The sequence below is a fragment of the Oreochromis niloticus genome, linkage group LG5, assembly GCF_001858045.2.
Source record: "Oreochromis niloticus isolate F11D_XX linkage group LG5, O_niloticus_UMD_NMBU, whole genome shotgun sequence".
NCBI classification, from domain to species: domain Eukaryota; kingdom Metazoa; phylum Chordata; class Actinopteri; order Cichliformes; family Cichlidae; genus Oreochromis; species Oreochromis niloticus.
In genome coordinates this window covers 18,182,224-18,206,358 of record NC_031970.2, presented here as the reverse complement: position 1 = coordinate 18,206,358, position 24,135 = coordinate 18,182,224, and the positions used below count along the sequence as shown (strand labels likewise).

General features: G+C 38.5%; 2 long non-coding RNA genes across 8 annotated transcripts; one reads left to right on the top strand and one right to left on the bottom strand.

Moving 5' to 3' along the window:
- The first annotated feature begins 12,566 nt into the window (after positions 1-12,566).
- Positions 12,567-15,844, top strand: LOC112846905 (uncharacterized). Of its 3 annotated transcripts, XR_003220121.1 has the most exons (4): positions 12,567-12,613; positions 13,472-13,859; positions 14,614-14,771; positions 15,817-15,844. It is a non-coding gene; the product is annotated as an uncharacterized LOC112846905 (long non-coding RNA). The 3 variants fall into 3 exon arrangements; XR_003220119.1 differs by lacking the exon at positions 15,817-15,844 and having other exon boundaries at positions 14,614-15,220; XR_003220120.1 differs by lacking the exon at positions 15,817-15,844 and having other exon boundaries at positions 13,472-13,866; positions 14,614-15,220.
- A 2,053-nt stretch (positions 15,845-17,897) lies between these two features.
- On the bottom strand, positions 17,898-23,270 carry LOC109202151 (uncharacterized). 5 transcript variants are annotated; one of them, XR_002062074.2, is made up of 7 exons: positions 23,207-23,270; positions 21,186-21,365; positions 20,204-20,632; positions 19,974-20,086; positions 19,323-19,512; positions 19,118-19,218; positions 17,898-18,975 (listed from the first exon to the last, which is right to left on the bottom strand). It is a non-coding gene; the product is annotated as an uncharacterized LOC109202151 (long non-coding RNA). The 5 variants fall into 5 exon arrangements; XR_002062078.2 differs by having other exon boundaries at positions 17,898-18,961; XR_002062077.2 differs by having other exon boundaries at positions 17,898-18,958.
- Between the last annotated feature and the right edge of the window lie 865 nt (positions 23,271-24,135).

The window sequence follows — 24,135 nt, the reverse complement described above, 5'->3', positions numbered from 1 at the left end:
AGCCGCCTCTTATCCGCCGCATAAATTTCGTGCGCTTCTACACTAAACTTTACGGCAGCGCCTGTTCTCCTTCATTCCTGGTCGCAAACACACATACACGCGCGCGCACACTGCATTGGGACAGCCTGGCTGCATCATATTCAAAAATTCATTACAAATCATCCTTGACAGCTGAAGTCAAACTTTCAACACAGTCCTCCTCTGGGCCACCGAGTCTATGTCTGGGCCAAGTTTCATCTCTATCAGTTATCCTCAAATTCAGTACAGTCAATGCAAAACAGTCACATCATATTCAAAATCATCCTTGATGGCTGATGTCAAACTTTCAATAAATTTCTCCTGTGAGCCACCTGCTGTACCTCTGGACCAAGTTTCATCTGAAAATGCTTTCATACTCCCAAGAAATTAAAGGACAAGTCTGGTCAAATTTAAAAACTTTAAAGAAATGTGATAACATAATGTAAAAATGTATTAAAAATCATCTGTGATAGTTGATTTCTCAACTATTGTGCTTTAGTTTGGCTTTTTGTATATTAGAATGATTGATACACACTAAAAAATGCTGGGTTATTTTCTTAACTTCTGGAACCGTAGGTTCGTAAGTTGGGTTAGTGTGACCAAATATTGGTTCAAAAGTCATGACTCAGGAGTTGGGTTGGTGATGTGCCGAGTTCTTCAATTCACTCCACAGCTTGACTCGGTTGGGTCACAGGTTTGGTAGCTTTGATCAAATACTGGGTCAAAATTTTACCCAATTGTTTGGGTTGAAGACAAGCCTCAGAAAAAGCCACATCAGTTTTCACAAACTGCGATTTTCAACTAGACTGTCACCTGATCAGATATCACTAGACTTCCCCACTACTATGAAATAAAACATGGTAAGTAAAAAGTGAACTCTAACAGTTTGAAAACCATAGGGTTAGTTTTGATAATTACAATTAACTGGTTTATTCTAGAACTTTACCTACTCGTTAAAGGCCTTTTAGCAGATAACACCAGCTAGCTTGTGATGAAGAAAGTAATTTTACTTAAAAATGCTTGATATCGTCTTTTAAAGTTAGTTTTGAAACGAGGCTGAGGTTGCTCTGTTTGACAAACCATTTAGAGATCACTGTATCTAGAACAAATAAAGTATGAGATTGGGTATTGGATTTGTGGGGAAAAGGTAAAAAACAAGAAAAAGCAAACGTCTATCTAACTATTTAGTTGGTCCAGTGTACACAAGCCGTGCAATTACATTTGCTTATTTATTTTTTTAAAATTTATATCTATGTACATTCACTTTAATGAAAATTAAAGAATGAAAATTAAAGTGAATGTGTGTCAGGGCATCCAGGATCTGACAAACTAAAAGATCAACCTCTGAGATGCGGAAGGTGACTTGGCGCTGGTGGAGGAGCTGAATATCTTCTTCGCCCTCTTTGAGGCCATGGTACCTGAGGTATTGGAGCCATAGCAGCAACACGTGGCCCACAGCAGCACCACCCTCACCCTGGAAGAACACGAGGTGAGGCGTACTCTGTGGGAGGTTAACCCGAGAAAGGCGGCTGGTCCTGATGGAGTGCCAGGTCGAATATTGAGGGATTGTGCAGAACAGCTGGCTGGGATCTTCATCAGGATCTTCAACAAATCCCCCACACAGGCGACTGTCCCACTCTGCCTCAAGTCCTCCACCATAGTCCCCTTGCCTAAAAAGCCCCACATCACCAGCCTGAATGACTACAGACCAGTGGCACTCACCCCAGTGGTAATGAAATGCTTTGAGAAGCTGGTCCGCAGACACATCACAGCAGCCCTGCTTCGCAGCCTGGATCCACACCAGTTTGCCTACAGAGCTAACCGATCCACGGAAGACTCCTTAGCCACAGTACTCCATGCTGCTGTAACACACCTGGAAGGGCATGGGAGCTATGTGCGGATGTTTTTCGTGGATTACTGCTCTGCTTTTAATACCATCTTTGCACACAAGCTGGTGGTCAAGCTACAGGACTTGGGGCTTCCATACAGCACCTGCTTGTGGATCAACAGCTTCCTCTTGGACCGTAGACAGAGAGTGAGAGTTGGCCATCGCACATCCTCAGCCCTGACCCTCAGCACTGGCTCACCCCAGGACTTTGTGCTCAGTCCACTGCTCTGCTGTCTCTACACACACGACTGTACTCCTGTCCACCAGAGCAACACCTTTGTGAAGTTTGCAGACGACACCACAGTGGTGGGGCTCATCTCCAGGGGTGACGAGTCTGCTTACAGAGACGAGGTGGAGCAGCTGTTGTCATGGTGTAAGGCCAATAACCTCCTCCTCAACACTTTAAAGACCAAAGAACTCATAATAGACTTCAGAAGGAAAAAGGCAGAGATCCCACCACTAATCATTTACGGGGACTGTGTGGAGAGGGTGGCAAACTTTCACTTCCTGGGAGTCAGCATAGAGGAGAACCTTTCCCGGAGCGTGAACACCTCCGAGCTGCTGAAAAAGGCCCAACAGAGACTGTACTTCCTGAGAATTCTCAGGAGGAATAATATTACACAGAGACTGCTGGTGTCCTTCTACAGAGCCACCATCGAGAGTGTACTAACCTATTGCATATGCATCTGGTACACTAGCTCCACAGTGGCTCAGAGGAAAGCACTCCAAGGGGTCATTAACACCGCACAAAGGATCACTGGCTGCCTACACAAGATCTACACAATACCCGCTTAAAAAAGCTCAGAACATTATAAAAGATACCTCACACCCTGGCCCCTCCCTGTTTGAAATGTTGCCCTCGGGAAGACAGTACAGAGCAATTAGTGTGAGGACAAATAGACTCAAACACAGCTTTTACCCAACTGCAATAACATGTCTGAATGCTGCTACTAAAAAAATGTCCATCACGCCACTCTTGAAATGATCTATGCACTGAGCAGTGAGGAACATGAGGCACAGGTTAAAGTTTATTTGACCCTAAAACAAACTTGGTTAAATTATACAGAAAATTCAAAATCTTAGGCCCATAAAAGAGGTCAAAGTAACAGAACTCTTCTCAAAAGCTGGCAACAAACAATACTACTAACTGGTAACTACAGTCATTGAACTGATCTACCTAAACGGGACAGAGAGGAATCTTAAATAGTGGCTGATCAGCCCACAAAAACACAGAAAGGTGAAGAACACACAAAACCCAACTAAAACTAACATAACAAATTCCATTTCCCCTCCATGATCCAGAATTGTGATATGACCCACTTTGCAGGTCTCCATATAGGCTTGCTCTGCCCCTTTCCCACCTCTTAGCTCATCAACCAAGGGACTGGGAGCAGCTGCCACTGAGGTAACTCAGAAAACAAAGAAAAATTAAGTCATACATACATAACAGTGTAAACGAAAATGTGCACACTTATTTTAGAATACAGTATTATGTGATTGTATAAATAAATTAATTCTAAACCAAAACCAATTCTTAATTACCCTGTAAATTCAATCCTATATTTAAAGAAAGAAAAATGTAAGTGTGCTGTTATTGTCAAGCCTCTATTGTAACACTAATGTTTGGTAGATATTACCACTGTGTGGCTGTAACTGCAGCCATCACAAGTATATTCAGTTATTCTAAAATTAACATTAAAAATGTATTAACTTTAATTATTTAACTTTAGAACATCCATGAGGTCCACCTGAGGGGGATCTTTAGTTGCCAGTCTTGAGGAACACCAGCATATCCATACATGAAAGATGCATGGTCTGGATACTTAGTTTACACTTAATGGAGCGCTATGGAGAAAAGTGAGTATTTCATGTGCATAAACTAAATCAGTTTCAAGGTTTTTTTGTTGTTGGTGGTGGTTTTTTGGGTGTGTGGGGGGCATTTTATTGTGACTACATTTGGGCTTCTTGGTCAGAACGTCAGGGACACTGCGCTGTGCTGGCCAAGGTAATGACTCCAGTGGCAGCTCCTAAAGTGTGTGTGCTGGGGTGATGAAAACATAGAGGATCAGTTAAAAATGATTTTTTTTAATGTTTTTTTCAAAGCTTCTGCTCTTTATATTTGTTTATTTTACAAGAAATCTACAGAAAAGTCAAGTTTTTGTTTATCCAATTTTATTAAATGCAACTGTTTTTGCTTGCAGCCCAACTTCAGGAATAAAGTATACCATCAGTATCATTTTGATTATAAAAATAAATATACAGTTCTTCAGTCATGTGCACATTATGGATGCATAAATAATGACATTTGTTGTAATTCTATTGAGAAGTTGGCAAAACGGTTTGTACAACCGTGTGACAGTATAAAGTATGTGAAACATGATACTTGATCTTGGCTCAACCAGCAACTGGAGCAGTGTCTATGCAATGTCAGGAAAAAGGCTTCGTTCTATCAGGAAGAAAAATTCAGCACCAAAAGAACCCCAAGAAAATGGTCATTTTTCCTGGTACTAGAAGATAGATTTGTTTCTGCTTTTTGCAGCAATCTAAGGTCTGTTGATGGCTGCTTCAAAGCATTTTTTTGTATTTGATGCAAGTTACCCAAAGTGATGTGCCCAGGTTTGGGAATTCCTTCGCACTGTCATCTATCCCAGGAATAGATGAACCCCAGGACATGAATCAAATATGATCAAATTAACGAGGGCTCATTTAGCTATGATGGAAGCATAAAACGTTGCTCATAAAAGTGCATGAAATGATCTGAAAGGGAAATTCCCTCTTGCCACCTTTCCAAAGTGTGGATGTATGTTAAGTACATGAAAAAAATCATCAGTTCATCAGTTTTTTAATGTTAAGAGTTTTTACATGTAATTGGTTCTAAAACAGAGCCAGCTTTACATAGCATGTCTTCATGTTTATTAACACGTACATGTGCATGTGCTGTAACCAAAGACTGATTTGAAATCATGGATATAATATAATGAATTATAGACTTTTTTACTTGCATTTTACTTTCATTTATATATATTGTACGAATTTTGCTGTCTATGTTCTATGTATCATATGGCAATAAAAATAGTTTTGAGAAAATCTGTTTTGAATCTAGTTTTTTTATGCTGAATTTTATAGTAAGTAGAAATCTTTACCCAAATGCTAATGGTAATATAACCCTTGTGATGGGTTCTGGGTTTCGACCCAATTTTTATTAACCTCAACTTTGAACATTGGTCAGTTTAACCTAATTTTTGGATAGTTATCCTAACCCAGTGTGCTGGGTCAAACCAATAACCCAACCTTGTTAAGTTGAAACAACTCAGGGTTGACCCAGCACTGGGTTACAAATTGGGTTATTTTTTAACCCAGCATTTTCTAGTGTGTAAAAAAGGTAACCGAGAGGAGTATTCAACTGACAATTTAACGTCAACAATCACAGATGATTTTTAGTTAATTTTTTAATGTGATGTTATAATTGATTGAGCATGTTGAATTTGTCCAGAAAATTCATTTAATTTCTGCAGAATTACACAGTGGATTGCGATGAAACTAGGCACACATATAAGGTGGGTGTCCGAGAAGAGGAATCCGTTGAGAAATTCGTGCCAGTTATCACAGATGATTTTGAATACATTTTTACATTACGTTATCGCATTCCTTTAAAGTTTTTACATTTGAGCAGACTTGTCCTTTTATTTCTTGGGAGTATAAAAGCAGTTTCAGATGAAACTTGGTCCAGAGATGCAATAGGTCGCCCAGAGGAGGAATGTGTTGAAACTTTGACGTCAATTATCAAGAATGATTTTTAATTAATTTTTGAATGTGATGTGATTGTTTTGCATTGACTGTATTGAACATGAGCATAACTGTTTTTTAATTTTTGTGGAATATTGCAATTGATAGAGATTAAACTTGGCCCAGAGGTACAGTAAGGGGAACCAGGCTATCCCAATGCAATATGTGTGCGCGTGTATGTGTGCGAATGAAGGAGAACAGGCGCTGCCGTAAAGGCAAGTGTAGAAGCGCAAGAAAATTTATGTGGCGGATCTCAGGCGGCTTGCTTGACCGCGGCTCACAAATGACGGCTCACTTAACTGCGGTCTAATACCAATCTCTCTTTCTTTCTTTCTTTGGCCGTAATTGTCTCAAACTGCCTCTGAAAATCCGCTCTCACCGGTACTGGTACCGAACACCGTGAGCACGCGTTGTTTTCCAACAGTTGTGCCCAAAAGTGATCGTCTGCCAGAAACTGATTGCCGTCCGCGGGAGCGCGCACAGCTGCTTAAAGCTGCAGCGCCCGGATTAAGTGCGTTGCCAGCTACTTCCGTGCAACTGACATAACGTGGGGGAAACAACCCAAAGACATTAATGCCTTTCTTATTAGGCAAAGGTCTGCATTTATGGAACTTTAACGTTTATATAACCGAATTATGACGTTTATCAGAAGGTTGTTTTCAGTGTGTAGCGCAGTCACGAATGACTACACGCATCACGATGGAATAATTAATGCCTACAGGTTCAGTATCTCTACTCTCGTTGTTCATATTTGATATAAGACTGTCGAATAGTAGTTAAAACAATAAAGACCTATTGTGCCAGTATCACCATGACTCTGTCTTGTTTGTTCAGAATAACGACTGAGAACATGGCATTTTAGCGCTACCGAAAAGTCATTGTGGCCTATAACTTGTCACTGAAACAATATTTCAGCTTCAAACTTGTTGGATATATTCCCGAATGGTTACACGTGATATATTATATCCCAAAAACTCTCCAAGAACTGCTGAATACCTTTTAAAAGAACATTAATACCAATAATATGTAATTTTCAACCTGCCAAAAAGTGATTGTGGCCTATAACTTGTCACTGAAACAATATTTCTGCTTCAAACCTGTTGGATATAATCCAAAAGGATCATATGTGACACATTATATCCCAGTCAGTCTCTAAGAAATGCAGAATAACTTTTAAAGGAACAATAATACTCATAATGTGCCATTTTCGACCTGCCAAAAAGTGATTGTGGACTATAACTTGTCACTGAAACAATATTTCTGCTTCAAACTAGACTGATATCATTCAGAAGGATCATATGTGACACATTATATCCCAATCAGTCTCTAAGAAATGCTGAATAACTGTTAAAGGACCATTACTACCCATAATATGCCATTTTCGACCTGCCAAAAAGTGATTGTGGACTATAACTTGTCACTGAAACAATATTTATGCTTCAAACTTGTTGGGTATCATCCAAAAGGATCATATGTGGCACATCATATCCCAAACAGTCTCTAGGAAATCCTGAATAACCTTTAAGGGAACAATAAAACTAATAATATGCAATTTTCAACCTGCCAAAAAGTGATTGTGGCCTATATCTTGTCACTGAAATAATATTTCTCCTTCAAACTTGTTTGATATCATCCAGAAGGGCTATATGTGACATATTACATCCCAAACAGTCCATTAGAACTGCTGAATAACTTTTAAAAGAACATCAATACCGATAATAGTCATGTTCAAGCTGCCAAAAAGTGATTGCCGCCTATATCTTGTCACTGAAACAATATTTCTGCTTCAAATTTTATGGACATCATTCCCAAAAGTTTTATGTGACACATTTTGCTGCAAATTTAAATCAAGCCTTTATTGGACAGTGCATAAAACGTCAAATTTCAAAAATGTTGTAATTCAAAAATAATACAAAACAAGGATAATGGCCAAATGGAAACAGGTGGGAGGAGATCTGCTTAAACACATTAGGAACACTAAGTCATAGGAAAGAGAAAACAAAAGGTAATAAAAATTCCATTCCATTACAGCACTTATTAATTGAAACGAAAACCAAAAACGAATAACAATTACATCCAATTAAAGAAGAAACCACCAGTTAAAATAAACTAACAAATAGACCAGAAACAGGGGGTACAGCGGAAGCTGAACACGAGTAAACCATGGAACAACATATATATTAATTCTTTGCCTACAGTAACTATAATGCTAACATGTTAGGAAACACAAAATAATTGAATAATCCTACAAACAAATTGCAATCACACCTGAACTCTAATGTATTGAACAATACAGAAACACACACAGTTTGTAGTTTACCATTTAATTTATATTTGTAATGATACCTATATTCTCAAGAAGACATATTGCAATCTGTTGTCTCAGACTTGCAATACTTGAAGCAGAGTCCTCAAACTCTATTGGAACATCTTTTAAGATGCACTCTGCAAACTGTGAATAAAATATATAACAATGCAGTCATTATTTGAAGTAACATTTGCTATTCAAAAAATTTGAATCATATTTATTTTTAGAAAAATCATAGTAATTGCTTGTGTTGAACAAGAACGAGGACACAAATGGAGACACTGGAGGAGACAGAGCAGAGACTAGAACCAAAAGCAAGTGATTTTATTAAGGCAGGTAAACATGAACAAAACGCCAGCAAAGATGGAACAGGAGTAACAACTAAAGTGGGAAAATAATTAGGAAAACTGTTATGAAACTATGATAAATATGAACCAATTTAGACAACTATCACAGCTCCTTCCTGAAACATCCTTGCTGCAGGAAAGAGTGCTTTCCCAGATCATTCATTCCAACAGCAGTTAGACTCTACAACTCCTCAATCACGATGTCATAATTCACTGGACTTTGTGGACATCCATGGTCACCATTCATGCACTATGCACCTTCTATGTTTATGGACGTGCAGGTATACAGTATATGTATGTATATGTATAAATATGTATATTTAGTGTGTACATATGTGTGTTCGTGTACATATCTATACGTATAGATATCTATTGCTTCATAGGAACAGTAGTGGTAGAATGGTTATGTTAAGATATGTTTTTGAAATGTTGTTTTGTATCGTTGTCTCCTATAATATTTATTGTTTGTGTATTTATTTATTAATTCATTCATTTATGTTCATGTTGCTGTGTGTGTTTCTGTATTGTTCAATACATTAGAGTTCAGGTGTGATTGCAATTTGTTTGTAGGATTATTCAATTATTTTGTGTTTCCTAACATGTTAGCATTATAGTTACTGTAGGCAAAGAATTAATATATATGTTGTTCCATGGTTTACTCGTGTTCAGCTTCCGCTGTACCCCCTGTTTCTGGTCTATTTGTTAGTTTATTTTAACTGGTGGTTTCTTCTTTAATTGGATGTAATTGTTATTCGTTTTTGGTTTTCATTTCAATTAATAAGTGCTGTAATGGAATGGAATTTTTATTACCTTTTGTTTTCTCTTTCCTATGACTTAGTGTTCCTAATGTGTTTAAGCAGATCTCCTCCCACCTGTTTCCATTTGGCCATTATCCTTGTTTTGTATTATTTTTGAATTACAACATTTTTGAAATTTGACGTTTTATGCACTGTCCAATAAAGGCTTGATTTAAATTTGCAGCAAAATGTGTCACATAAAACTTTTGGGAATGATGTCCATAAAATTTGAAGCAGAAATATTGTTTCAGTGACAAGATATAGGCGGCAATCACTTTTTGGCAGCTTGAACATGACTATTATCGGTATTGATGTTCTTTTAAAAGTTATTCAGCAGTTCTAATGGACTGTTTGGGATGTAATATGTCACATATAGCCCTTCTGGATGATATCAAACAAGTTTGAAGGAGAAATATTATTTCAGTGACAAGATATAGGCCACAATCACTTTTTGGCAGGTTGAAAATTGCATATTATTAGTTTTATTGTTCCCTTAAAGGTTATTCAGGATTTCCTAGAGACTGTTTGGGATATGATGTGCCACATATGATCCTTTTGGATGATACCCAACAAGTTTGAAGCATAAATATTGTTTCAGTGACAAGTTATAGTCCACAATCACTTTTTGGCAGGTCGAAAATGGCATATTATGGGTAGTAATGTTCCTTTAACAGTTATTCAGCATTTCTTAGAGACTGATTGGGATATAATGTGTCACATATGATCCTTCTGAATGATATCAGTCTAGTTTGAAGCAGAAATATTGTTTCAGTGACAAGATATAGTCCACAATCACTTTTTGGCAGGTCGAAAATGGCACATTATGAGTATTATTGTTCCTTTAAAAGTTATTCTGCATTTCTTAGAGACTGACTGGGATATAATGTGTCACATATGATCCTTTTGGATTATATCCAACAGGTTTGAAGCAGAAATATTGTTTCAATGACAACATATAGGCCACAATCACTTTTTGGCAGGTTGGAAATTGCATATTATCGGTATTAATGTTATTTTAAAAGTTATTGTGCATTTCTTAGAGACTGTGTGGGATATAATATGTCACATTTAACACTTCTGAATGAAATCCTGCAAGTTTGAAATAGATATATTGTTTCAGTGACAAGATATAGGCCACAATCACTTTTTGGCAAGTCAAAAATGGCATATTATCGGTATTATTGTTCCTTTAAAAGTTATTCTGCATTTCTTAGAGACTGTTTGGGATATGATGTGCCACATATGATCCTTTCGGATGATACCCAACAATTGTGAAGCAGAAATATTGTTTCAGTGACAAGTTATAGTCCACAATCACTTTTTGGCAGGTCGAAAATGGCACATTATGAGTATTATTGTTCCTTTAAAAGTTATTCTGCATTTCTTAGAGACTGATTGGGATATAATGTGTCACATATGATCCTTTTGGATTATATCCAACAGGTTTGAAGCAGAAATATTGTTTCAGTGACAAGTTATAGGCCACAATCACTTTTTGGCAGGTTGAAAATTACATATTATTGGTATTAATGTTCTTTTAAAAGGTATTCAGCAGTTCTTGGAGAGTTTTTGGGATATAATATATCACGTGTAACCATTCGGGAATATATCCAACAAGTTTGAAGCTGAAATATTGTTTCAGTGACAAGTTATAGGCCACAATGACTTTTCGGTAGCGCTAAAATGCCATGTTCTCAGTCGTTATTCTGAACAAACAAGACAGAGTCATGGTGATACTGGCACAATAGGTCTTTATTGTTTTAACTACTATTCGACAGTCTTATATCAAATATGAACAACGAGAGTAGAGATACTGAACCTGTAGGCATTAATTATTCCATCGTGATGCGTGTAGTCATTCGTGACTGCGCTACACACTGAAAACAACCTTCTGATAAACGTCATAATTCGGTTATATAAACGTTAAAGTTCCATAAATGCAGACCTTTGCCTAATAAGAAAGGCATTAATGTCTTTGGGTTGTTTCCCCCACGTTATGTCAGTTGCACGGAAGTAGCTGGCAACGCACTTAATCCGGGCGCTGCAGCTTTAAGCAGCTGTGCGCGCTCCCGCGGACGGCAATCAGTTTCTGGCAGACGATCACTTTTGGGCACAACACCGTCTTTGTAACGGTACAGTCCTGAGACAACGGAGGGAAGAACTCTGGGATTTAAAAAACACAGACGCTAAAAATTTTCATTGTCTTTTACACGGGTAAAACATAACGTGGGTGGATGCTGATGGGATACGCAGACCGATATCACCTTCTAAAGCAGGGGTGGGCAATTAATTTTTACAAGGGGCCACATGAGAAACCCGAGTTGTGTCAGAGGGCCACATCAACGACAACTTGAGCCCAAGTCTGCTTAACTTTCTTAAATTGTAAAATTCACTAAATTATATATTACGAATAGCTGGTACTGGTAATCAGAAGAATAAAACTAATATAAAATAATGTAAATATTTATATTGGGCTATGTGAAATTGTGGTGCATAAGCCAAATAAAACAAACACCGAATCAGTGTTATTTCATTTTAACATGTTTAACTCAACAAACAAGAAGTTGATAGAAATGCAACAATGACTTGTGTCATGTTTTCCTCCTTTTCAGTGAGAATAATCCAGCCTGTTCCTGTTTGAACAAGGGCATTGAAATCTGGCTGAATGTCGGAGGCGGCTATGCGAAGAACGGCTGAGAAGTGGTCATCAGTGACAGAGGACCTGTGTTTGGATTTGTTGAACTTCATCACCGAGAATGTCTGTTCACATACATAGGTAGATCCAAAGAGGACTAGAATCCTCTGAGCATGATTCCTCAGGTGTGGAAAGTTCTCTTCTTTGAGGGAGGAATCAAAGTCCAGCAGTGGGACTGACCCGAAGTGCTCTGCCAGAACAACACGTTCTCACTCCCAACTCGTCAAATGTGTGACGCATGGTCAGGCTCCCTCTGCTTCACTTATGGACGCGCAGGGTACCCCCCTCGCGTCGAGAATTGACGTGCAGGGTCCTCCTATTGAATACTATGCTGCTCCCTAATCGTTGTTTATCGACGAAAAGAGATTTCCGCGCAAGAGCCTGTTGTTCGTATATTTATATATTTCCGAAATCACATTGTAGTGACGTATACTGAACACAATATATTATATAATGTAAGCAACTACCTGAGAAACAGCAGATACAGCAGATAAATTAATTATAGGCTATTACTTTTGCATTTATGGAGGGAGAGGTGTATGCTGGGTAATGGCACAGCTAGCGACTGGGTGACTTTATTCACCCGCTTCGGCTGTTATCAGTCCATACAATGGGCGTTATTAGCACAAATCAGTCCCATAGATATGGGCCATCCACCTGCTAGATTGTTCAGAAGCTTGTTCTCATCCATCCAGATGGAGGATCAGTAACAGGAGCGTGGAAGACTCCAGAATCCACTCTGGCTGGAATCCGGTGGATACAGCAGTGTTACAGGTAAGACCATTTAAACGGACGGCATTTATAGAATGACTATTAAAATTCAGCGAGTGTCAATAATGTTAATGTGGTTATGTTAGTAATACAGCGAGTGCTAATATAACAGCTTTAAGATGCATTTGTAGATATTATTACGTGTTTTACCGTCTTTATGGTGCTAGCTTAAAGTTACGGTGTAAACGTTAGCTTATATTGTAGTAAAGCTGTTACTGTTTAAACGATGTTAGCACAGAAATATTAGCTTCTGTCATGACTGATAAAGTTACTAGTTAATAAAGTTTCCAGTAAAGTGATTAATTGCAGCCACAGATTAACAGTAAATATCCCGATTAGCTTCAATGCATCTGTTATAAATATGTGCAAGTTTCAGTGCTTCGTTTAAACTGTATGATACTTATACTGACCCAGGGTCAGTGTAAAATACAATCCTAGCTGTGTGAACAAAGCCTGGCTCCTTTAATCCTGCATGACAAACCTCAGGATGCAGGTTATTATTACTCTTTCCTGCTGGCACACCTGTCACACCTGAGAGTCAGCTAGAAACTTACAGTGACGTGGACATCATGCAAAGACTGCCAGACTAATACTGTAAATGATCAGTGACTCAGGTTAACACTAAACTTTAAACAGTCCCTCTGTGTCTCTGTGTGTGCTGAACATTTAGGATTGAGTCAGGCTGCATTGACTGTGGGACTTTAATGTGTTAAAAGCAGGTTGAAGACGGCTCAGAAACATTTGACGATTAAAATTTACATTTATTTATTAATTAATTAATTTATGGCTGCTGGTGATTTGTAAAGCCTCTACTCAGCTGTATTTTTGTAACTAATTTATGTTTGTTGTTGTTTAACAAAGATTTCAGAAGAGCAAAGATGAGGACTCCTACTTCATCCTTAATAGTTTAACTGGATTGGAAATCAAAAAAATCCGGATTCTTCTTCCACAGAAGTTTCATTTGTCAGTGTGGGACTGCTGAGTCACCTGAAGAACTCATTTCATTCTCCACGATGTTGATTTACAGAAATGTTTCACAGGAACTGATTCCTCCCAAAGGGTGAACTAGTGTGTTTCCATAGATTATCTCTGTATGAATGTACTTCTTAAATGAAGGCAAGTGTTTGTCCTTTTTTGTTCCTCAGGTACTGTACGTGATATTAAGGGCAGGCGGTCATCACTGGGGGAAGACAAGAAGCAGACGTACTTCCAAGAGGGAGCTGCAGTGAGGACACAGCCTGTCACTGAGGTCAGAGGTCAGAATCTGAAACAGCTCAGGTTTATATTCTAGGGGTTATAAAAAAATTCAAAAGTATTTATAGAGAAACCTTTAAATAATATTTCAAATAATAGTCATAATTATGATTATTATTAGAAATATCAAACATCTAAGTGGATTTTCTGTTACACGTATTGTCTTAGCCCTGCGATAACTAGCAGCCTGTCTTTGTCCTGTATCAGCTGGGATAGGCTTCATCCTCCCGCGACCTTGAATTGGATACATGAATTTTATTGAATTGTATCCCAATTATGTAATCTGATCTTTTACAAACTCAAGGTATCCAATCAAAATGTAAGCATTAATGGTAAAAATGGGAAAGCAGAAATAAGTGTGACATGAATGTAAATGTGTGAGCTGACATAGAGGACAGCTACATGTAGTCTGAAAAACCTTTGTTGTCAAGTTTGCAGGTCTATCACGAGACATTCTTACATAGAAGAGACTGTTAAAGTCTCTAACTCAGTGAAGCATTATTGGTCCAGTCTGTTTGGATAAATATAGTAAGCTGATGTTTGTCCATTTATTGACACACTTTCTTAAGTGCTTATCCAGTTCAGGATCACAGTGGAGCTGCAGCTGGATGTGTTCAGTAAAGAAACCTTACAAAAGTTAACATAAACCTGCATCTCTGTACGTTGTTGTCCACAGGATGAGAAAATCGAACTGGAAGACTGTGGAACATGTTAATAAATGTTTGTGTTTATGCCTGTGTCTTTCACAGGAGGCGCTGAAAGGTTTCCCTAATAGTTCCTGGTGAATCAAAGCAGGACCATAAAGGTTGCTGGACTGCATGATGGCCTTACCCCTGAGCAGTCATCCTGTTAAAGGACCAACCAGTTAGAAGCTGTTTTCAAAGTAGCTGAGCAGATTTCATCTCAAGTAAGCGATTAACTGTTTGTTCATTTGTTCTGCCACTTAAAGAGCATTTAAGGACGTCTTTTGAGTGTCCAGTTGAATTAATTCTACTGGCTCTCATGGTCATTTGTGATTATGGACATATTTTTCATGTTTTCAACCATTTAGTAAATTCTATCTTACAGTCTGAGAAATCACAGTGTTGATATTCAGCGCGAAGAGAAAAGCTCACTTGTTTGAATTTATTTACAATCATAGTTTTTATAAATTCTGACTGTAAACAGCTTTTACAGCTTTGATATTGTTTGACACTCGATATCAGGTGATGGTATCTAATTTAAAGGTTTCTGTGTCCCAATGAGCCATTTACACTGACCAGTTCAGTTTAACTGTAACACATTCATTATTTAGATCCAACGTTTCTAAGAGAAATAACTGAATGTAAAAAATGGCAGCCCTCAGGCCAGGTTTAATTGGTAGAGATATCTGCATGCATTATGAAATTTATGTATCACAGATCATTTTTATTCATCTAGTCCTGGCAGACCCACCCCTTCCTCCCAAGTTAACTGGAAACCCAAAAGAACTAGTGGGGCTATTTACACACTCACAACCAGTGTGGGGTAGAAAGAGCCACCAAAAACCTGTCAGCCTGCACAGCTACAGATGTGCTAAAAGCTATAAGACTTAGAAGCTCTGTTTATGGAGAAACCTTCTAAGTCTAACAGGGGACAGGTACTCCTGCCCAATTAACATGATATAACCCCACATACAGCCCAGCCATAAAGTGAACCAAGTCATTTGGTTAAAGACAGCATGGGACCAAATGCATGTAACCAGCCTGCACCAACCTGACATTTCTTCCTCCTGAATTAAATGAATGAATGCATGAAAGTTAAATGACTATCAACCTAAAGCCACTAGTTCCCACACTGGAGTTCCCTGTGTTAACTGTACTGAGCTTGTATCAACAGTTGTAACAGGCTAAGCTATGTGAGACACTGCATTGAACGATTGTTTCTATCTTAATGGTTTCAGCTCAGATGTTCTGCTTTTTTCCTTTCAGCAGATCAAAGCAGCTCGTGCTCTGTCTGCTTCCATTTTTGATGGCAAGAAGAAGAAGAATGCTTCAGCGAAGTGGCGTTCATGGTCTCAGTGGACAGTCATGGTCACACACTGCATGTGGTTTTAAAAGCAACATGTCTGTTCACCACAACAATGGAGATGTGTAATATTAGTGCAGCTACAGTTTGTTCTTGAACATCAGTTCTGTTTTCTACTTTGACCACTTAGACCAAAAAAAGTGTTGTTTTCAGATTCTTTCTTTTAAATCTGTAAAGCACCTGTTCATTTTTTATTACAATTAGTTTCACATAAATGTTAGTGTTTCCTTTATGGTCTTTTAATGCTTACACTAGACTGTACACGTCTACATTAGAGACATTTCTGTTACCTATTTATGAGAGTGGGCTGCTTTACTACAATTTGGAAATGGATGCAAAATCGTGCTATTGTTTGTTTTTTAATATGATTCAATTCAATTCACTAAAACTTTATTGATCCTGAAGGTTGACCCCGAGGGAAATTTGGGTTAAGGCCAACACAGGACGTGTCTGACTAAGCAAAGATTAATCTGATCCCATTTCTACCTGTCTCTACTGTTTCAACTGTAACTGTCAGGATATATATTTATTCCAGCTCACAGGACAAAGGAATGACTCAGACTTGTCAAATGTTCTTCGATTTGATACACAATTTGAAGTTCACAATTTTCTTACAAATAAAACTTTAATGACAAACATGAACAGCTGTGGTTATTTCTGAGACATGATTTTTTTTGAATGTGTTCACATTTAGACAGTGTACATTTGTATGCTGAAACTGTAATGGTGAACCTGAGGTGATGGTCAACAGAAGGCAAACATATATAAATAGAAAACAATATTGAAGTAATGTCTTTACCCTGTGCAGCGTGTGGACGCTGTGCACACAATCACCTTAATCACTGTAGTAAACATGCACCGCTAGCTCACGTGACTGACTGTCTCCATGGTTACATCGTATATTGTTAGCTATGTAAACAGCTTCCAAAGATACCGCCATAGCTCTGCAGCTGTAACACTTTCATGCTTTACAAATCATTTCACGTTTTTGATAGTTATGAAGACAGAATATGTTTTTAAAGTCATGCTAGGCGGTTGCTATGGTGGTTGCTGTGGACTAGGGTGGACCGCGCGTCCGATTCCTGTTGTTAGCTGTCCGCCGTAGGAAGGCTGCGTTCCGTTTAGAAGTAGCGACAGTCTGCCGTAACTCGAACTCAAACCCCGCTTTGTTCTTTAATTAAAGGGCTTTTATAGCCGTTCATGACACGCACGCACACACACATAAAACACTTTGCCTCACCATGACAATGCAACTTTACTAAAACCTTTAAAGTATCTGATATAGGATAGAAAAATGAAGCAACCAGAGATTTAATGATGAAGACTGGGTTCTGTAGTTCACGTTTTACAGTCCTGAATGACTCACTGCACATCCATATAATTTATTGAAGAGGAGTTTAAAATGCACTTTAAATTTACACTGTTGCTGTTTAATTTTTTACATTGTTACTGTGTTATGTCATGAATAAGGTTCACCTGCTGGGGGTTTGATGGATCAGCTGGACAATACAGTCAAAGACAGACTTCATTCATCATATGCAAGAATCCTAGTTGGATTTTTGTTTTCACTCATATTTTAGAACCAAATATTGAAAACAATTCTGACAGACTGGATACCTGGTCAGGGTGTACATTACCTTTCACTCAAGCATCCCAGGACAGAGCCCTGACCCACCATGAGCCTGGGTGGATACGTGGTTATAATATAAAATGACTGATACTGAATATGAATATTTCATGAAAATCAAATTATAATATGAATTCCTAGGTGTTTGTTATATCCAGCAAGAGATTACATATGTCTGAATTCCTAACCCTAACCCTAGCTCAACAGACCACAATGCCCTGGACTGTCAGTATTATTACATGCTGTGAACATAAGTAGCTTTGATCACAGTTTATGTTGTAAAAGAAGGAATATTGAAAAAAAGATCAACATTGTGATATTATTTCTTCCAAATTGACCAGAAACATGCTTATCAGACTCTCACAGCACAGGATCAGACTCACTGTGCATGACGGCTCAGGCCAATAATGTTTGTTAGATTGTCAGTTGTTTAGTGCTTCTGTACAGTTAGGGTCACCATCTCTATTTCAGTATAATTAATATGCAGAAAACACTAAAAGCTGATTGTCTTCCAATATTCTAGCATAATTAAAAAAAACTTTGACTTTGTAAGTACATATTGTTACAGTCCTAATGCCAGTATGATTCTTCATAACTCCTGCTTTGAAATACTGAACTTTAAAATTGACCTGATGAAAGATAATTTACAGTGGCAGTCTGTCAGGATAATTCTGACTGTAAGATCACTGTATTAATCTGAATCCTTCTGAAATGTGCTGTGAATGAATGCTGATGCAACTGACTGTGGGAAAGCTGTTAATAAAATGAATCTGTGACACATGCAACACATTCACAGAGGAAGAGGACACAAAGGGAGGACACGCAGAGGCTGTGTTAAAGTCAGAAATCCAAATCTTTAGTCAAAAACAGGCAGCGGTTACAAACAGGAAGACAAGCAGTCCATCAAACAGTCTACAGGGTCAAACATACAGAGAATTCAAACAACAGTAAAAAATAACTGCACACTGAAAAACTTAAAGCAATGTGTGACGCAATAAAAGGAAGCAGCGCAGTATATTCACTGAATTATCATCAATTACAAAAGAGAAAAACGATGATTTCTAAGGATTATTTTCTTAATTGCGGGTAGACTGTGGCTGGTAAAGATGGAAACATACAGAATGTAAACTGTGTGAGTTTGTTGAACTTTGTTAGTAACAAATGAGGTAAAAAAAAAAAACCCAACCCAAAACAGACAAAACACAGAAAGAGGCTCTCAGTATTCATGAATAATTAGAAAGCATCTAAACATTCTGATTTTTACAGTCTTAGTTCCGCTTGCTGTCATCATTAAAATCATCATGATCAATGGCGAGGTCCTGAGGTGGGCGGGGCCGTCTCTGGTGATGTCACCATGAAGGAACAGCATCTGGCACGTGTTGGTGAAACATCCCAGTATACTGGTGTAGTTTCCTCTCCAGCTGCTGGACATTTGACACTTCAACATTAAGGGGAAGAAGAAGAAACAGTGTTAGGTCAGGTGACCACATGGTTTCTAAAATAACTGACAGGAAGTAACCAGGCTGTTAGAAATGGATATAATGTGTTTATAGTTACTGTAGTTAGGCAACTCTACTTACCAAAAGCAGAGCTGCTGAATGTTGCAGGAACTGATCATGTGTGGTGATCATTCAGTGCTGCTCCTGCAGGTTAGACAGTCCAATAGTGATATCCTGCCCATCTGAGAGTTTGAAAACACACATGCAAAGATTTAATTGTATTACAGTCAAAGTTGGATGTTTGTTTTTGTCCTTTAAAAATGTTTGTGTATTTGAAAGCACTAACATTTAAGGATGACTCAGATCGTCTCTCTCTAAGAGTATCTCCTTTAAAGGGGAGACAAGTGTATCCACTGATCAACAAGTCAAGGTGGTGAGATGGACTCGTGCCCTTTGTGACTCTGCTAGTTCTTCAGAGGAAACACCACCGTCTCTCCACACCGTCACCATCTGTGAGCACAAACTGCTGCTCTGCTCTGTCAGCATGTAGGAAATCACATATCACACACACACAAGGGTGAAGAAACATTAGAGCTCAACTTTGGATACTTTAGATCAAAACTAGCTCTTAGTTTCAGCAATCAGACAAACAATGATACCAAACTGATTCTGTATGAATACAATATGGTATTTTCAATACAGGTGTCAAATTAATGTATTAAAACTAATACAGATATATGTATATATATTTTTGATAAATTAGTTTGCTAAATTAGAATATATTTTTATTTATTTTTGATTTAACAATTGCAACTGAAAGAAATTAAATATTGAACCAAAATATATTGTCACATTCTTCATTCTCAAATACAAATTTCACAAAGTAAATTTTTGATTAACAGAAAAAATATGAATTACAAGAAATAATTGTATATTATTAAAATATTATGCAACTGTGACCAAAGTCAGAATCATCATTACAGTATTGTGGACTTACTGCTTGATAAACTTCAGGGGAGATCATGATGACAGAAAACTGTAAACAACACTCTGAAGTCAAGCTTCTTTTCTTGTTTCTGTGACCTCAGCACGCTGACAGACCTGAAGTTGCTACAGATTTTAAAAAGTGATAATTACAGGGAAGAAACTTCTCTTTTTCATCCGTTTAATCAAACATTTGATGCCTCAGCTGTCTCAGTCCTAAAGCATTCTGCAAATACAACTAACCTGAGGAGGCTTGGATTTGGCTGCAGGTGCCCCTGTACATCCTTCTCAGCAGCACACATGTGGGTACCATTTAATCACACTTCTTCCTGAGCTTTGCTTCATCACAAGACTAAAGGTGGCATCCCGTGTCACAGTCTTATCATCATCCAATTGGAGAAGAAACATTTATGGTCATCCTGGTTTTGTTTTCTGATCCTGCAAAAAGACTGAGGACAACAAAGCCCAGAGAACACGAGATACACAACATCCAACATTCAGACTCAGATATGAGCATACTTCACATTACTGTGTATGAATAATAATCAAGAGACAAACTTTGAAGATGCACAGCATGATGTCCCATCATCAGACTGCAAACAAATATCCACCAGGCTTCTTTGTTGGCAGAGGTGATAATTCTCCAATCAGGGATCAGTAGCGTGTATTAACCTGTGGTATAAGCAGCAGTCACTGAAATATTACTGTTTCAGATATGAAATCTAGCACATAAAAGCCAGGGTGGGAGGGATCTCTACTAGGGCTGCCACGATTAGTCGACTAGTCACGATTACGTCGACTATTAAAATTGTCGACGACTAATTTAATAGTCGACGCGTCGTTTGAAGCTTTGTAAGATCCCAAAAGACGCAGGAATAAGTAGTAGTATTTAAGAGTGTAATAACGGACTGAAACAGAAGATGGCAGCACTGCATGTACAAGGATGCCAGCTGCCGTTAAACCCCGAAGAAGAAGAAACTGTGTTCCAGAATTCATAGCGCGGCCCAGCGCAGTTGTCAACAATGGCGGCAGCTAGTTAGTTTTAATATTACAATTATTATTCTTTCTGGGTCACAAAATAAACGTTTAACATATTTTCAGGTGTACATTTTACGTCCAATGGATGCATGATCTGATTAGTCGACTAATCGCAAAAATAATCGGTGACTAGTCGACTATCAAAATAATCGTTTGTGGCAGCCCTACTCTCTACAAACTGACTTACCTCTCTGTTCCTCCAGCTTCAACAAAAATCAGACTCTCCAGTCACAGACAAACAAACTCCAGCTGGGAGATAGAAAACGCTGCTTGGGTCTTGCTGGATGTTGCTGGTCAGAGTCCGCACATTAGCAGAGTGCTGCTTGGTCCCACTGACCCATGTGGACAGTGACTGTGGAGAACTGTTCTGGAAAACAGAAAAGTAAAATGACAAAAAGTCAAACAGGATTTCCACAAAGACTCTCTTAGAATCAGCAATCAGAAAATCATTGGTTCATATTATAATTAAATATGACCAGGCTCCTTAAATGTAAGCAGTTAAGATCTGATTTGATTTACATTCTTCACACAGCACATGTGTCCAGGCTGTCAGGTAAACATAGAATTAATCTCAGGTAACATGACTCAGAGTAGAGATTCAGTAAGAAAGATTGCCAGCTCTAATATTATTACCACACCAACAGCTCAGATTTCTAGAAGTATTTAAACAAATGTCAGTCTATCCATTCATTTTCTTCTGAATATTCAATTCAGGTTCAGAGTGGGAGGGTGGGGGGGCGTTGTGGAATTTTGTAAATAAAATCTGCTGTGATCAAGCTATTTATTACTGCGCGCAGGAGAGCCAACACACATCAAACATCTAAGTTCACAGTCATGTCAGCTCTGCCACAGAAGTGGTGCTCACACTCCTCTTTGCATTCCAAGAAAGAGGGAGGAAGTTACAAACTGATCGTACCACACTTCACGCGTCTCGCTATGAAACCTAACGGATCAATGGTTAAGCTGTTTTGTGCCCTTGGCCTTATCAGCACCTGTAAAGGGAGTTGTTTTCTCAAACTGCTGACGCTGAAGTAAGTTCATCTAGTTTTAGAAACTTTCACTGAACAGTCTATAACAGTGTCACAACTAAGCATATGCATAAGCACTTAAATACTTTAAATTAGAATAATAGAAAATTTCTATTACAAGAGCTAGAGCCTGTCCCAGTAGTCATAGGTAGAGCACACCTGGACAGGTACCAGTCTGTCAGAGGACTAACAGAGAGACAGACATCAGAGTAACAAGTCTATTTAAAATTCATGTAAGCTTGCTGCAGCTGTATGTATGAACATGTGTTTCTGTGCTCACAGTCCACCTCTCAGGAACCTGCAGTTCATTTTAAGTCTACTTTAAACAGACCTCACAAAAGGCTGATGTGGCTGGATCAGTAGTCTGATTTAAGTACGATGCCTTTGGCCAGGGATTAATCTGGTGCATCGCTTCACTGCAGTCTTACATATTATCCCCACACCTGAATAAAAAAAATATTGATATTTACAAATAACAGATTCAGCTGATGCAGCCTGACTCAATCTGATTCCAGATGTTCAGCACACACAGAGACACAGAGGTACTGTTTAAAGTTTAGTGTTAACCTGAGTCACTGATCATTTACAGTATTACAGTCTGGCAGTCTTTGCATGATGTCCACGTCACTGTAAGTTTCTAGCTGACTCTCAGGTGTGACAGGTGTGCCAGCAGGAAAGAGTAATAATAACCTGCATCCTGAGGTTTGTCATGCAGGATTAAAGGAGCCAGGCTTTGTTCACACAGCTAGGATTGTATTTTACACTGACCCTGGGTCAGTATAAGTATCATACAGTTTAAACGAAGCACTGAAACTTGCACATATTTATTACAGATGCATTGAAGCTAATCGAGATATTTACTGTCAATCTGTGGCTGCGATTAAACACTTTACTGGAAACTTTATTAACTAGTAACTTTATCAGTCATGACAGAAGCTAATATTTCTGTGCTAACATCGTTTAAACAGTAACAGCTTTACTACAATATAAGCTAACGTTTACACCGTAACTTTAAGCTAGCACCATAAAGACGGTAAAACACGTAATAATATCTACAAATGCATCTTAAAGCTGTTATATTAGCACTCGGTGTATTACTAACATAACCACATTAACATTATTGACACTCGCTGACTTTTAATAGTCATTCTATAAATGCTGTCCGTTTAAATGGTCTTACCTGTAACACTGCTGTATCCACCGGATTCCAGCCAGAGTGGATTCTGGAGTCTTCCACGCTCCTGTTACTGATCCTCCATCTGGATGGATGAGAACAAGCTTCTGAACAATCTAGCAGGTGGATGGCCCATATCTATGGGACTGATTTGTGCTAATAACGCCCATTGTATGGACTGATAACAGCCGAAGCGGGTGAATAAAGTCACCCAGTCGCTAGCTGTGCCATTACCCAGCATACACCTCTCCCTCCATAAATGCAAAAGTAATGGCCTATAATTAATTTATCTGCTGTATATGCTGTTTCTCAGGTAGTTGTTTACATTATATAATATATTGTGTTCAGTATACGTCACTACAATGTGATTTCGGAAATATATAAATATACGAACAACAGGCTCTTGCGCGGAAATCTTTTCGTCGATAAACAACGATTAGGGAGCAGCATAGTATTCAATAGGAGGACCCTGCACGTCAATTCTCGACGCGAGGGGGGTACCCTGCGCGTCGATAAGTGAAGCAGAGGGAGCCTGACCATGCGTCACACATTTGACGAGTTGGGAGTGAGAACGTGTTGGCCAGAAGTGTGTCAGACTGCAGGTCAGTGAGTTCCATCTGAACATCACTTGAAGCATTATCCACACTGCAGGTGAAGGGAGAAGAAACCATGTCCATTTCATTTTCAAGAGCTTTGAAATCTTGAAATCGCCTTGAAAACTCTGCATGCAGTACTTCTAACATGGCTAAGTACTTGTGGAGGTGATTGGCATTTGGAATAGCCTCCTTTAGTGTTGGCAAGTGGGTCAGAAGGTTTTCCTTCACTTGGCTTGAGATAAGCTGCAGTGTCCTCATGAAAGCCTTTACTGCACTGTACATCTCATGCACAAAAAGTCCCCTGCACTGCAATTTGACATTTAGTTGGTTCATTAGTGC